We start from the raw sequence: 17,542 nt of genomic DNA on the forward strand, positions 1-17,542 counted from the left end.
ACTTCACTAAATATAATCTAAACACTTGAGTTTTAACATAATTTACTGAGCACTGTTACTACAAAGTAGCATAAGTTTTCTATATTACTGCCTATATAAAAAATGTAACTTAATCTACGAAAGCTTCAAAACAACTATTGTATAACTATGCAACTTAACTCACTGTGTACCAATGCCACCTTTCATGAAAAACTAAAACTTGCTGTAGGATGCACCGAAGCATTCAGTGTAGTTTACCACACCGGATAACTAACAATGGTGCCTTTAGTGTATTTACCATGTGACAGACTAGGTACTGTCCTGATTCTGCCTTGTATCTACTGGCATATGCTACATAGACCTGCAATGTAATTTACGTCTTCTTCTGCTTTCTTACCCGCACAGACCATTGCCATTGTACAGTTTGTAAGGCCAACTGCTATGAACTTTTCCATATTCTAATTTAGTTCATTTATCCACAGCTTACTGGGTGTTACACTCAACATATGACATAAGCACATACATGCTTCAATTTATTTTATTATATATGATGGGGCAGTCTGTTTCTGCCAACACCTGTATCGTGGCACCCAAAAACCACTTACCAATACTATAATGGTAAGTTTCAAAGAAATTTAAATTTGTGAACTAACTTGCAAGTTAGGATCAAGCCTTTCTAACAGTTTTAAGTAATGTAGGGCAATCTGAAAGCACCTTGTATTAGGTGAAATGCACATCACAAATAAAGCAACAAAATAAATTCTGCAACCACGACTTGTTTTCACCACATTGTTCTTATTAATATTAGAAGTTTAACTACCACATACATCTTAATTTGACTACCTTGAGTCCACAATTGCAGACATTTACTAATTAATACACCCAAAATGAAGCAGTGAATGCAACAGGCATCACCTGACGCCTGTGATCACCAAATAATTAGGCAAAACAAGAACTGTCAAACAAACAACAATACTTCAATAGAGAGCTGGTGTCACGGAGCTCAATAACTTCCCGTATTAGTACATCAGTAAACATCTTGGTATAAATCTGATTTAGGAAAATGGAAGAAAACCCATCTTATGCTTTCCACACACAGTAACTGAATATGCTACTGCGTATGTCTGAATGCGGAAATAATTACCTCCAATTTTGAACAATGTTATAATGAACTATGTCAAGTATTAAACACAATGCCAGATTTCTTCTAGTTTGACACCACAGGCTCAACAAACAAAGAAAAATAAGAATTTCCACACAGGCTATCTAGCACAAACACTATCAAGCAAAACTGGTCACTTTCAATGCGGCAATGACAAGGTTGGAAATAGCCAGTAGTGTTGAATAAAACATCTATTTCAGCCGAACAACCTGCAGGAAACAGTAATGACTTTGCACATTTGAAAACTTTATCTGTGTGGACTAGCCCAGGAAATTTCAGGACACACTAAGTAAACATAAAAAGGCAGTGAAGATAAAATTTTATGTATAATATTCATTTTTTATTTTGTCTTGTATTATCAAAATGTAGAATCAATAAATGCCATAAATACAAAACCACTGTAATGTTAACTGTTTAGGAAAATACCTGGATTCAAAGAACTTTTGTAATTTTGATTACTCAAGATACATTAAAAAATTAATTTTTATTTAGTAACCTAGAAAACAAAGGAAAGAAAATGGGGAGATTCGTTTTATACTCTGCTAAGTACAATACTTCCTTGGTCACGAAGACCACTTCCTTCTGTGTTACTACATACTGAACCGTGTCGTTTGCCACAGCTCCTGTTTTTCCCTTTGTTTACTCCTGTTTGGAGTTTCCGCACTTTCCTAGAGGGCTTTGCGGAGCCTCCATGAGCGCGCTGCTAGCGCACCCGCTAGGAGGAGGTGCTGTGTGCCGTGCCGAGGGCGGACGAGGCAGTTGAGTGTTTGACCCTGGACGACCGTTCTGCAGCGGGATGCTCAGTCCCTCTATGCTAGTCTGGATGGGCCGAAGAACCCGGGGCGTGAGGACACAAGAGGCAGTAAATCTTGTGTACAATGTTTGGTTTCCGTGCATGGGCTGCAGAAGCTATGAAGTCCGTCTGCGGCTGCCAATAACCTCCAAAACGTGGTGTCACTGACAGTAAAATTTTTCATCTAGTTAGTGCAACAGTCATCATCTGGCAGGGCTAATCTCCCCGTGTTGTGGGAGCTATTAATAACTGTGTGACAATGTTTATCTGCTTTGAGTTTGTGATTCGAAATTGCCTTGTGTGTGTGTTACTGCCCCTTTGCATGATCGAGCAGTTTAACACCATGCTGACTTAAGGCGCACGTCTTAAAAATAACAAAAAGAAAAAAGAAAAAAGAAAAATTTTTTTGGCTGTGGACCTTCTGCAAGCCCTTGTTTTCCCATGGGCAGCATAGGTCTCTGGTTGTATAAGAACATAGTAAAATGTTAAATAACCTTGTGCTGTCTGGCGGAGAGAGAGAGCCAATTAATTTTATGGATGTCTGAAATATGAATCATGTTAATGACCGCCAATATCTGTTTTAGTATGTAGGCATCTTTAACTTTAGTCGTCATTACTGTGTATAAATTCTTGTGTTAAGGAGTTCAGTCCCTGTGGCATTTAAGTGCTCTAATTTTATTTCAGGTAGTGCGAGAGTTTCCATTTGGTAATCCACCTAGCCACAACTGATGTCTGTTGCTCGGTCTGTCTGAAATGTTGGGCCTATTGAGTGGAGACCGTTGTTGACTTGCTCTCCTCACCTCCGAAGTCCCATATTGATACTATGGCGGTAGTTCTGCCGGAATCTCATTTGCAGAAGTTACCAATTCTTGTGAGCACAAATAAAGCTACCTTTGCCTCTGTAATTTTCGTCTACTGGTCAGCAAGCTTTTGTTGATGATTATAAACTGCCAACTAGTCTTTGTCAAACCTAGTGGCACGTGTTAGATGAGTTCCCTTTCCAGTTCGGGTAAAGGTTTTCTCCTCCTGGTGGAGCCATCCTCTTTCCCGAGCCACCCTGGCATAAGAGTGGCCCGAGTGTCTATTGCCGCTCAATGTTTCAGAAGAATGAAGTAAGACGTTAATTATCTACTTCACCTTTAAGCCCAAGAAAGGCGAATTAGAGTAATTCTGGATAACCTAAGTACTGTACACTATTAAGGTAGTTCTAGGTTTGGAGAAATACATGTTTGGTAAAATTTAGCCTTCTGTGATGGTAACCGGAGTATTCCACAATCCAACATTGTAATAGAACTGAAAGATTTGGTTTTGATATATTTGCCGAGACGTGATTTAATTATTTGCTATTGATGTTAATTGCTTTAAATGAATCTTCTTTAATTTGTGGTTATAATTCTTAATGAGTGATCGCCCTTAATGGCGTAACATTTAATGTACTACTTTGTGTCCCGTATGTCACCTACTGACTTCAGAGACTGAAAAGTGACCCTTGCTCAAGTTTATGGGACTTTCATTAACCGTTTATCTTTGTTTATGGTAATGTTTGTTAAAAAGGAATAATGTTAGATTCCTATGTTTCCTAAGTAATTCTTAAGTTATATAGCAAATATGATGAGTGCAAATATTCTCTCATTGTTACACTTGCTTGTTCTGTGGTTTACACTGAAGGGTGTGACAAATGCAAAACAAAATGAAGCATTGCGGCGAATTAATCCTTTCCTTTATCATTACTGTTAAAGATAACTGATTGTCGCTTGTTACTTAAATTGGTTGGAGAATAGTTTATTGACTGACCCAATAGAAAGAGTATATCACATACCTGCAACAGAGCAAAGAGAAATATTACTGTACAAACTGTGTCACTTATATGTAATAATATGTGCAACATACATACTTGCAACTGATGTTCCATGTCGCGTATTTTTTTTTAAATATAATTTATTATCACAATAGGAACAGAACTTTTTGAACTGTTTAAGCACTGATTATTTTGGAGCAGGTATTATGTGAACAAATGTGTGTATTTTTGTTCAAATAAAGGCAGCTCATTCTAATACAGGCAGTTCTGACCACCACCTGATTCCAACTCATAAAAAAATTAAAGGTGTTTAGTAATGTGCTGTTTGCCCTCCACAAACACACCAGATAGGTGCTTACCTATTCTTACTTATCTGAGGACTAGATAAAATGATGTCTTAAAATACTTTCATTGGGGCTATGCTTAGTCTCGAGCACTTAATAGCTAGGAGCACATGAAAGGGTCAAATCTGTTAGAAGTATATTTAGTCTGACACATTACCCCTCCCCCCCCCTTTTTCACTCACATCAAGATATACAAGTCGTAAGATGTTGAAGTACAATTTTTGTGTCCTCCAAATCGCTCTGGTTCTTGTCAAGGCAAAATTTTAAGCTACATTCAAGTGCCGAATATACATTGCTACAGCAAAGTAACCATATCTTATACAGTTGTTTAAGGAACACTCCACAGATGTTTTATAGGAAATTTAGCATCTTGTCGGGGGGGGGGGGGGGGGGGGGGGCTAAGAGACCATTGTTAAAACTGTTGCTTTTCTGTAAAAATTAGAAAAGGTGAAAGATTGTACACATTTCCATTCACTATATTCCAAATGAGATTCACAATTATTTTTATGCAAGAGTTTGTCAGAAATCTTATCAATATAACAAGCATGAAATGCACAGTGAAGCATTGATTTTTTAAGACTGACATTGACATCAGTGACAGATTTAGAGCTCTCTGGGTGTGAACAGCCCAAAAATGTTCAACTTTACTGGTACATCACTGGAGTAACACTGTAATCATTCCAATTCAAGATGTTCATAGTTCGACAAAACCACCCCAGGCATATTTATTTATGTATTCCCTTACATGATGCCCCACACTACTGACAATGAACCTGAACAACATTTTGTTTATATCTTACAACTGACAAACTTCAATTAAGACAGTAATGTAGTCGTAGTAGGAGTAGGAGCAATAATGATTAACACAATTTCTGACAAATGTTGCACAAATTCAGGTAATTTCGAAATGTGACAAATTTTACCTTTGTTTCCAATGTCTGTTTATACATAGACCAGAGTAAAATTATTTAATATCTAAACTGAACAGTTTGCTGATGTTTCTCGTATATTGCAAAATAAGTGACATTTTTGCAAGAAAAAGCTGCTTAGCTTGTATTACAGACACGAAGTCATTCATCCAGAAAAAAACAGCACACAGTACACAGGTCCTACTTAAACCAAGATGGCTACCGAGTGAGATCACAGGAATTTTCTTCGTCCGTTAAAATAACTTATTTATGAGGAAATAGCATCAAATTAAAATTTTCTTTGTTTTGTATACTTGCTGTAGTGTCCATTCTCGTCCTACAACTGAATACTAGCGTCCCAGCAGCGCTTGTTCTTGAAAAAACGTTTTCTTTACCTCAAGTCTCAATAATCGCGACATTAACCCGAAGTTTTGTGTGACAAACAAAAAAATTCTATACAAGTTTTTCTTGGTAGTGCAAAATTAGTTTAAAAAAGACTGCTACTAGTTTCGTCAGTGTATTGTCGCAATAAAAGTAAACGTTTCTAAACTGTATAACTAACACTTCGTATTGTTTACTAGTTAGATGCGATCTAGGCCTAATTTTCCAAGTTATAAACGTTTAAAAACCTGACTGAACATGCCTGAAAGTGAATTCTCCAAAAGCAAATTTATTACAAATTCATTCTTCTATCATTGTGTATTCAAATAAGTCCAAAAATCAACCACTGCACATAAGACCTTTGTGTCATTTTTGTTTACACACAGCCAATCTCATGTCCTTGACAAATTTAAAACGCTCTTTAAATTTAATTATTCTTTCGAAACTGACCATGAGTGAGAAATGTGGCAGCTGTTATAAGGTAGTGAGTACAGGGATTTGTTGCCAATCTTGTAGGAAATATTTTACTGGCAGGTGGGATTGCAGTGGGGCAAATGTTGGGAGAACAGAAGAGGCTCTCTCCTGGAACTGCAGAGTATGCAGTAGTAACATTTTGATTGGGGAACAGGAAAGGGAAGTCTGCCCTTCTGGCACAGTTGGAGAAAGCAAGGAAGGAACTGATGAGGACCAAGGAAGATAGGGGGAGGAGGGTGGTTGGGAACTGGCAGCTGGTAGGAGGATAGGAAGGAAGTGAACACGATCTGACAGTTTTATCAACAACACCAAAAACAGGTATCTACAACTGCCAGAATTAAGTGTAGAAGAGCCTCGGGTAGAACAAGGAGCAGGAAATGTGCAGCACACTTCAACTGAGGCCAAGAAGCCTAAGGATGTACAGAGTGTTAGGAAGAATAAAGTGCTGCTCCAAGGTAGTAGCCGTGGGCGAGGTGTAGGCCCTCAGTTACAGGAGAGTTTAAGGGCAGCGTACCAGGCCACCAGTATCTTCAAGCCAAATGCATGGCTAAGTCATGTGATAAAGTACGAAGGGTACTTATGTAAGGTCTTCACAAAAGACCATGTAGTGATAGTGGGTGGGGCGGGAAACAGTTTGGACAGGGATGGAGTATATGATATAGGTGGTGACCTGGACAAGATAGCTTCTCTGACTCATGGCACCAATATACACTTTGTTGAGCTGTTCTGGCATCATGATCGACCACAGCTTGGAGCCGTGAGGCAAATCAATGTGGGGTTAGGGATGGCTCTGAAAACAGCCAACTTTGCTCATGTTTCTCTGGTGCCTGTCAAGACTATCAACAGATGGGGTTTCACTATAAACAAGCGAGACTCAAATTTACCAAGCAAAAATAAACATAAAACAGCATTTTCTACCAAGGAATAAAACTGTACAATAAATTACCAAAAGAGATTAAAGAAATTGCAAAAATACACTTATTTAAAAAGGCAGCTAAAGAGTACCTGTTATGCAATATATTTTATATATTGAAGGATTACTTAGCTAAAACCGAACAGGGGTTTGATAAATGTTACACAACTAAAAATAATAGTAACAACAACAACAACAACAACAACAACAGTGTGTGCAGTGACATAGTGAGACATGAGTGAACAATGGCATTACATTATTTAGAAAGTTATTTGTAAGAACAGTATTGTATATCAGGAGTAAATCTAATGATTGTCTAACTATAAGTATGTTGTTATTTGTATATGAATTAGCTTATTTTAAATTGATCTAAATTTGTAAATACTTTATGTCCAACATCCTTGTAAAGATATCTACAGATTAATAAAGCTGCTACTGCTACTAAACCTCATACTACTATGGTCTCATATGTTTGGCGGAGCAAAATGGCGAACATGGACAGTAGTTTGTGTGACAAATTTTAAGACAGATTTCACAAACAAGTTTCGATTACTATACATTTTTATTACTACAGATACGCACATAAGACAATAATTTAAGCATAAAGACACCCAGGGTCATCTTATAGTACAGATATAAAACATTTATATTTATATAAACTAAAACCATTATAAAATATATCACTCACCAATGCATTTAAAACACTCCAAAATCCCCACAATCATTGGCTAAAAATGCAGCTCCTGAAGTACATCCTCATTTGCATTGTTGACAAGCTCGTAACATGGCTCCCATTCTGCACCTTGTGAATTTATTTCTGCTTCATAATCAGTATCCCATAACAAATCATCAGTGCTATTCATAGCACCGGAAATCCCCCCCCCCCCCCCCCCCTCATTTCTTGAATTTGATCACCGTTTCCACATTCAATTTTTCCCACGATGTTATGGTGAAATCACAAAACATCAAGTGAAGCAGCCAACATAGCTCCACTTGTCATGTATGATTTTTCACTGCTCATCATCCAATTGTTCCATTGTTCACACATGTGGTCTTTGAATGGTTTATTAAGATAGACGTCTATAGGTTGTAGCATTGAAGTCAAAATATACAGCGTAACAGCAATCTCAGCATTGCTTCATGTTATGTAATTTTTTGTATTCTTAGTTACATGACTGAAAAATATCCTACACAAGCAAACTTTGTTGATTTCATAGAGCACCTGGTTGCCTCTGCCACGTATTTTCTACTAACAATTTTACACCATTATTGTCCATCCATCACTTTTTGGGACATAGTACAAAAATTCCTGGTGGAAATTTTATTTCAGGAATGGTTTTCCACTTTAAAATGAACATAGGGTTTATCTTTGTTCTGTCTGCCACACGTGTTAATACTACTGTTATGGTCTTTTCATGGCCTGTATTTCTGATTTGAACAGTTTTTACACATTGTTTCCACAGTTCTATTGTTTATTATATCGAAGTTCACTGGAGTTTCAGCCATATTTCCAGTATGGGATAGTGGAAAGTTGTAATTTCGACTCATATAAATAAACTTAACTCTTAACTTTACAGTCAAGATCTTTCAGTAATTTCTGTACAATACTCACTTTCTGCCATTTTACCAGGTTTTTCTGTTCATGAAATGACTGCACAAACCTACTGTTTCAAACCTTTTGCTGTGCTCTAGATTGACTCACACCCACTTCAATGCATAATCCCTAATCATGTTTCTTGTAGCAACAATTCTGCCTCTTCTTGTACCCATCCTGCAACACTATTTTCTAAATCTGGCTAACACTATTCCTCTCCTCATAGAACACTTTTCATTGGCATTTCTTAAATAGAATCTTGATTCTTTCACCAATCTGTGACCATCTTCTCTGTTATACTGAAAGCTCTTGCTGCAGCACAGTTTTTCAATTCCTTAGCCTATTTTATGACAACTTTAATCTTCCTTCGCATTTTCTTCATTAGGCACACACTTTACAAATTTATGCTGATTACAGTATGAACTGTGAACACATGACAACCAACAATACTTGTTAGGTGTACATATGAGCTTGTTATTCAACACGTTTCTACAGGTAAAACTGTAACTATGCTGAAGGAAGCTTTTGCTTTATGACATGTGCAACTGCATCAATTTTACAGTACAGTTATGTCCGCAGAACTGAATAGCCAAAACAGCACTTTCATAAATCCTCAGAGTCATTACCCAAATCACTGCCTATCATCATCATCATCATCATCATCATCATCATCATCATCATCATCATCATCATCATCATCATCATCATCATGTTCTAAATTAAATTCACAGGCCACAAATCATTTGGGGATCATCCTTTAGGACAAGCATAGAGTAAAACTATCAACCTTTGATGAAAATTTGTACCTCATCTTATCTAAATTTAGTCTTAACTGTATATGGTATTTTTTTTCTCTGATATGCAAATGAAGGAAGCAGAGATTTTCAAATAAATGCCCTGTAAACTGCAACTGGATATTCATTGCGTATCTGAAAGAATAATACAATCAATTTTTCTAAAAACAATGTTCATACTCAGCAGCTAACAAATAGTACTGATGAGTGGGGCAAGTATTTTTTATCTAGCTGTTCTTTTGATACTCTTCTATAGAATGAGCACAAAAGACAAAAACCTACATCTATACACAGCCATTACCCAGAAGGGAATATCTTTATAGCATACGTCTCAGATATTCATTTCATCAAATCATGACAGGCTCCCTACATCGCAATTCTGGTACATGAAGTATCTTCATTCACACACACTTATTTATGGCCCAGTTTGGAACATTTATTCATGCCACAATCCTCTTGATTCTTCAGTATCCAAAATTAGTATGCTGTCAGGCTCCCAGATTTGTCCAGTAGCACATCTTTGCAAAGCAGTTTTCTTTTTAGATCTTTTGGACTGTCTCTTAAATTTATTTTTCAGTTTTCAATGTTGATTCATTAGTATTTATTTTTGTCAACACCCAATACCTAAACATTCTTTTTCCAATTTTTAGAACGCTTCTCTGCAACACTTTTCTTACTATGGTCATGATGTTCACAATTTATGTCTTCAATAGAACCATTAACAACAGTAAGGCACTTTGAATTTGTGAATTAATACAGTCTTCATTTTTCTGAGTCACAAAATCCACTTTACTAACCGATTTTTGGAATTTGACTGTTTCCTCTTTTTCCTATTTTTAGCTGCAACCTCACCAGAAATACTTTCATTATCAGCATCAAAGTCTGTAGATGTCACACGTCTTATCAGAATCTTATTAATACATTAGTTTTATCATTATTTTTCTTTGTATGATGTGTATCTGTTTATATACACTTTTTTTGTATTAGGTTTTAAACTGTGTATGTTTAGTTCAGAGCTTTCAGTCTTCGAGTATTTCCCTATGTGTCTTACTTTTACGCACATGTGATCATTTTTAAACTATCTTCAGCATCTGGAATACTAACACAGTAATCACTGCTACCTTCTGCAATTTTTGCGTTTTCGAGGAAAGAATTCTGACATGTCACTTATCTACAAGTTTCCAACACCATCAGTATCACTTCCACCATTGGCACTATCATTGTTACAACTACTTGTGCTAGATTGATCAGCAGAAATCTTATTGCTAGGATCCACTACACCAGCTCCACTTTTCTGATTTATGTCTCCCTTTTCATCGGTTTCTGGAAACATACCTTGCTCTTTTGTAAGCTCCAGATTTTACACCTATGCTTCTTTGAATTCCCACAATTTGCAGAAGATGTTTCTAATTTGATGAGTTTTTGGCAAACAACAGTCTAGTCCGTCATCATCAACTACTTCAAGATGCTCGTCAGACACTGTAGCTATTTCCACCTAAATTACATTCAGTTCCTCCATCGTGGATATACTCAGATCATGAAGAGATCCAACAAGTTCTTGCATTTCTTTGACACTGTTCTTCACTTGCTGGATTCTATACTCTTTCACATTCCTAACATTATCTTCCAATTTTTGTTTCAGAAATTCCATGTGCGCCTTCACACGTTTATCTCTCTTTCGAACAAATGCTACTAACTGTTGAACATTTCTTGCCTTGTGAGTTTTGTCCCTTACCTTCTTATTTTCCTTTTCCATTGCACAAAACACACATTTGTTGCCTGACTAATATCAAATACATTCGGGCAGGCATATGGCTTCTTAGTTGAGTAACTTTGCCAGTATGCATGAAATGGATGGACAACATCTTCATAGTTACTGTTGGAATCTCCAAATGTTGGTATGTTCATCTTACTTTCTGACACAGATTCTGTATCTTCTCCTGCAATTTTTTCAAAAACTTTCCAATAGACATTATCGCAACCTTTAAACCATGACGACGTGAAATACTGAAAGACATCAAGGCTTTCATCCTTATAATCTCCATCTCTACCACCCTTCAAAATTTATTCCCTGTTCTTATCATACAGGATGACCTAAAACTTCCTAAGCTTGCTGCACTAACAGGAACTCTTCCCTTGCTTCCACCACATTGGTTGGTTGGTTGGTTGTTTGGGGAAGGAGACCAGACAGCGTGGTCATCGGTCTCATCGAATTAGGGAAGGATGGGGAAGGAAGTCGGCCATGCCCTTTCAGAGGAACCATCCCGGCATTTGCCTGGAGTGATTTAGGGAAATCACGGAAAACCTAAATCAGGATGGCCGGACACGGGATTGAACCATTGTCCTCTCGAGTGCGAGTCCAGTGTCTAACCACTGCGCCACCTCGCTCTTCCACCACATTATCAGCATTCTTATCCAGATGCCGCTTGAGGGTGTATGTACCACACAAGTTCTTTCTCCTCCTCCTCTACACATGCATCCCTTGGCACTGCCAGTACTTTGTAATGACATTTCATTAGTGAATATCTTGAACAATTGAGTGACACCACTTTAATATAACTTAAGTTGACGGGCTGTCAATCCTCTAGGGGCCGGTTTCAATTCCCGGCTGGGTTGCGGGAATTTTCTCTGCCCAGGGACTGTGTGTTTTGCTGTCATCATCATCATCATCATCAAATGCAGGTTGCTGAAGTGGTATGAAATTGAATGACCGGCACCCAGCGAACAGCCTGCCCGACAAGGGGCCCTAGCCATACAATTAAATAAAAATGTAACTTAAGTAGCAACATTAAAACAAATTCATTCTCTCCCTCCCTCCAACACACACACACACACACACACACACACACACACACACACACACACACACACACACACACACTCTTTCCCTTATGTTGGTTGATTTAGGGGGAGGAGACCAATCATCAAAGTCACACTTCCATTATCTAGAATGGCATAAATCAAGGGAGGAACAACACAAACAGCACAGTCCAGTCCAGTCAAGGGTAAGGGGTAACACAGAAACAAAGAAGTGAAGAGAGATGTCAGGGCAACAGGAAGAGGAAAGCACAGGAGGGGTGTGGATGGTAATGGGGAGAGGAGGGGTGCCCCAGAAATGCTATGTGCAGTGGGGTACCAGCACTGCCACCCAACCATCCCAATACCCATACCACTATCATGATACAATAGGGACAACACCAGGGGAAGAGGACACAAGACAAGGGGAAACAAAAGAGAACAGGCAAAATGAAAGGAAATGGTGGAGAGAACCTGTCCGGTGTAAGGACAAGGTCAACGTCTCCATAACCAATGCCTATGCTAACAGAGGGACTCAAATTCCAGAGGAAAATTTAAGGACTTCTACCTGAGAGTACCAATAACTTTCACGAATAAAACTGGGGACAGATGCAACCATGCTAGGGTCGTCCACTAGCACACAAGGCAAGGGAAGTGGGAGGGTATATTTAGTGCAACGGGCCAAAAGACGGGCAGACCAGCAAAGTATGGCCAAGGCCAATATGAAGACAGAAGAGGATGGTAGAATCCCAGAAGGAGAAGCAAAGGGAAGAATGCAGTACACTGGTAGTCTCCTTGATGGCTGGAAATATAAGACAGGAGATAGGTGGAGTGTAGCTACCCAAGAGTCAACCCATGATTGAGCAAAGAGGGATTTGCTGTTTGATGTTAATGCCAGTAACACCTGTCAGGGTCTGGTAACCACGAATACATCTTATCTTTGTCCAGACTCACGAATGTGATGTATGGCACCCAATGGTCGAGACTTAACTCTCCGAACACACCTGTTTCCGTCTTTTTATAAGCTAGCAACCATGAGCAAGGAGGTGATTAAATGCTATTAGGTGCTCTAGGAAAGGGTACTGCTTATGTCGCTGTAGAACTTGCTGACACACTAATGGCCTCAGCGGTTTCTGGCAACCACTAACGTACTGACTTCCACTGGGGGTATTGTGTTTTCTGCCGTGGAAACGATCGTTCTAGTGACCTGCTGAACTACCACATCGATGGTACCATGTGAGGGAGATTCAGTGGCGATACCAGAGCTGAAAGCTTCCCAGTCCACCTTGTTTAAAGCCCATCATGGTAGACATCCGGGGGAATGGCGCTGGGGATGTGAAAGATAGGAAGTGGTAACTACCACAGAAGTCATCGTGGGCTCTCCAGTGGACAGACGGGAGAAGCCCTGGGCTGCAGAGGGCTAAATCAATGGCCGAGTAAGTGCCATGAGCCACACTGAATCATGTGGGGACCCCAGTATTTAAGTTGCAGAGGTCGAGTTGAAACAGGAAAGTTTCAACATCTCTACCTCGGCCAGTAAGCACACTGCCACCCCATAAGGGGTTATGGGCGCTAAAAATCTCCCAAAATTAGGAAAGGTTTAGGGAGTTGCTGAATCAGCGCAGCCAATGCATTCAGGGGTACTGCACCATCTGGAGGAAGATATACATTGCAGACAGTGCTTATCCTGATGACCACAGATTCAAGAGGGGTTTGGAAGGGCACAGGTTCACTGCATAATGAGTTCAGGACATTGAAACCAACTCCACCTGACACTATTACAGTCGCTATGGTTCTTGTAATATCCCATACAGCCTATTCAGGCAGGGCTCCATGTTGCCGGTAACCAGGTTTCTGGGAGAGCAATTCAGAAAGCAGATGTAAAGCTCAACAGTTGCCATAGCTCAGCCAGGTGGTGGAAAAAACTGCAGCAATTCCACTGGAGGGTGGTGTTATCATGAAGCTGGGAACGCATGAACCATGCAAGGAGGCAGGTTATGCCTTAGGGTAACCAGCTACCACTGACCGAGTATTTGTATACATTCCTATTGTGAGTGAGACATCTATGACATCCAGGTCCTCAGGAGCAGCCAATATCTGCACCTTATCAGCAGGTACAGAACTGGTAGGGAATGGTGGTATTGGGGCCGTTGGGACCACCAGAGAGCCCTTTTTCTTAGCAGACTACTTTGCTTGCCCTCTTGCTTCTCTTTAGGGGCTTGATGGGAGGACGTCTCTGAAGTAGCTTTAGGCATAGAGAAAGACTGAGCTCTTGGTCCAGCAGCTTTTGGCTCCTTTAGCCACTGGCGAGTGTCCGCTGTGGCTTTAGTGGAGATCTTGGGGGAGAGGGTCCCAAGGGACTCCTTCCACATGAGATGAGGCGTAGGAGGCTGTTTCCAGCTGGCGGGAGGGCACCGATGTCAGCTGCATTTGGGGGCCTTGCTCCCGAAGTAGGTACTTATTGGAGCACTGGAAGGAGACACACTCCCAACCACCAAGGGAGCAGATGTATTCTGGAGGCCCAGAGGGCCCACTGTTAGTAGCATATTTCAAATTTACGTTTAGCCCCTTGGTAGGTCAACCAGTCCAGGGTCTCTTACTCCACAATTTTCCACTCCTTTTGGCGTACTGTGCAGTCTGGCAAGCAGGGGGAGTACTGCTCTCTGCAGATGATAGAAGTGGGAGGAGGTGCACAGGGAGTATCTGAATGCAGTGGACGTCCGCAGTTTTGACATGGCGTTTTAAGTGCAGTGGGAAGACATGTGGCCAAATTTCCAGCACTTGAAGCACCGCATAGGAGGAGGGACGTATAGTTTAATGTCACAGCAGTAAACTATCACACTGACCTTTTCAGGCAATGTATCATCCTCAAAGACCAAGATGAAGGCACCAGCAGAAACCCTGTCGTCTGAGTCCCCTGTAAATGCGCTGGATGAAATGAACACCCCACCGTTTTAGACTGGAGCAGAGCTCGTTACCACTGCAAGAGGAGGTTGAGCCAGAAAATAATCTCCTGGACCATGTTCACACTTTTATGGGAAGTGATGGAAACAGGAACATCACCCATCCAGTCACAAGCGAATAACACCTGGGACAGGGCTCGGGACGCTGTCTGAATCAAGACTGCGCCACTTCTAATCTTGGACAGTGCTGTCACTTCCCCAAACTTATCCTCAAGATGTTCAACAAAAAATTTCGCTTCATAGGTAGAAAGGAGTCCCCATCCATTCTGCTACAGACTAAATACCAACGTGAATATGGCTCTTTCTGTAGCCCTATGTTCCTCCCACAGCGTAGCAAGGGAGGGAATCTATTTACGGCCTGATCTGTCAGCACTGTACTCGATCTTGGCCTTCTTAGAGACTGCTGGCGCTATACAGTCACCACCAAGAGATGACTTAGCCCACTTCATTGCAGGTCATCCACCCTGATGCCACCCACTCTGATCAGGGGCTCTCCCCACAGGCGCCACTCAGCCACAGCAAACGCCACCTGGCACGATGGTTGTTTCCGAGAGTCCTGACGCCCCAGGACGACAGGCATCTACTCTTTGGCATACATGGGGAGTTTACAGCTAAGACATCAGCAGTGCGATCCCTGTGTTCTCAGGGGCTACCACCAAATGGATACATGACAGCCCCATCACAACGGACTGACTACCATGCTGGATATTGGGTGCAGAGAAACCCAATAATGTCATGGGGGCGAAAGAGGACAGAAGACAATGGAAGAAAATGGCATACTCCAAAAGTGTCCTTGCCCAAATAGCTGAATTGCAGGTGGAAATGCAAAGCCATAACAAGAGGTTCAGGAGATCGAATCTAATGGCACTATGGATAACTTGTGCACCACCTAAGACATCCTTCCCCATATCGCCTGCACTTCTGTAGAATTTGGAAAGTGGCAGGCCAAACCATAAAACGGGACCTGAACTTACATGACTAAAAAGCCTGAGACTCCTTTTAGTCATCTCTTACATCAGGCAGGGATACCTCAGGCCTGTTCTAAACCCCGGACCTGCAGGGGGATTTTATCTATGATTGATGAACTAGTTAGTAACAGTGTTTGACATATGCACATTCACCCCACAGTGTAAAATTATTGAAAATCTTGCAAGTGACTGACCATGAGAATGACTGGACATCTGTCACCTGAAATATTATAGCAGGAATTAAGAACATCCCACATGCATGAACGGAAAGTGATTCAGTATTACACAAATGTTCTTCATGTAATATTTAACTTCCATTAGTCTCCATGGAATTATTCCATAATTATACTTGCATCACAAGTAAAACACATTTAGTTATAAATGTATGTTACTGCTCCAATGAGCCTTTTGAGATTTTGTATATTTTGTTTTAAAAGTACTTTTAGCTTTGCTCACAATACTACAACTATTCCAGAAATTTTTAAATGCAAACCAGTGAACTCTCAATAGAGCCCCAGCCACAAAGAGATTCACCCATACCCAATACAGAGATCACAAGATCTTGTAACAGCATACTCTTTACTTGCAGTTTAAACATATTACAATCATAGGAAATTGGAGGGAGAGCATAAAGGCAATCAGATTACGTGGATACCTTTTTCACAGAAGCTCCACGACCCACCTACTCAACTGTAAATAATTACAGTAAACTTCTTGATTGCAGACAATGTTAGGTTTATTTGTAGTACCCCTCTTATTGCTCTTCCCTAAACTTATGTCCCTGTTGGACCAGAATCTAACTTTAAGGCTGTTTATTCTGATGAGCTATTGTAAATGAGCTGGAGCTTGAAACTGCCACACTAAAATACTTATTTTAACCAAACAGACTGGTGGAAATGTTTTCATTTAATTTATTAAGGCTGTGGCCACTCATAAGAAATCAACACACTTAACTTCATTACCCAGGTTTTGCTTCTACATCTACATATGTATTCATTTTTTCTCATTCTATTTTGTTTTAAACACTATGTCAGTACATGTGCCTTTATTGATGGCCGCACTTTTCTGAATAATTTAAGTTCCATCTCTTTCCACGTCAGCAATACCTTTTTCATAGAATAGATGATACTGATTGTCTGGTAGCACTGCAATTCACCAATTGTCTCTCAACTCATTTTTAGTTCTACTACCAGGAAAACCATATTATCAACTTCACTGGTTACTTTGATGGTCCATCAGAACATCTATAGTTCTATTTGAGTGATTCCAAAGATTGTGTGGTAACAGTCATCAGTAAATTTCGAAAGCTGCAACACTCACAGAAAAAGAAACAGCATTTTAGGAACAGATTCGACTAAAGCAAGTGGACTGTTCAGTTATATACTTACTTCTGTGTCAACTGCAAAGAACTTTTCACCTGATTGGCAGGGTGTTGTTATAATCTGACCCTCTTCAAGACACTTCCTTTACAAATATTCTGGAAAAGACAAAATGGTTTCAAAGAATTATACATTAATAACATATCAAAATTCCAATGAAAGAAAGAAATAAGAAGTGCTAAGTTCTATAAAGACCTTTACACATTACAAGTTATACTAATAAATTATTAATTAATTTGTATCAGCATTACTACTACCTTGTTTTAACCAGAATTTTTCAATTTCTTTTTAAATTT

At 39.8% G+C, this 17,542-nt stretch overlaps 1 protein-coding gene across 4 annotated transcripts in view; it reads right to left on the reverse strand.

The window, feature by feature from the left end:
* The window catches only part of LOC124721274 (methyltransferase-like 26), a 75,545-nt gene extending 58,231 nt beyond the window's left edge, over nt 1–17,314 (reverse strand). Inside the window, exons 1-2 of one of the 4 annotated variants that reach the window (XM_047246159.1) lie at nt 17,256–17,275; nt 16,974–17,174 (exon numbers count right to left, since the gene is read on the reverse strand). The gene's annotated coding sequence lies outside the window, so the exon portion shown is untranslated. The other 3 variants (XM_047246157.1, XM_047246158.1, XM_047246156.1) reach the window with 3 other exon arrangements.
* Nucleotides 17,315–17,542: the final 228 nt, after the last annotated feature.

Source organism: Schistocerca piceifrons, chromosome X (genome assembly GCF_021461385.2).
Source record: "Schistocerca piceifrons isolate TAMUIC-IGC-003096 chromosome X, iqSchPice1.1, whole genome shotgun sequence".
Classification (NCBI taxonomy): Eukaryota; Metazoa; Arthropoda; class Insecta; order Orthoptera; family Acrididae; genus Schistocerca; species Schistocerca piceifrons.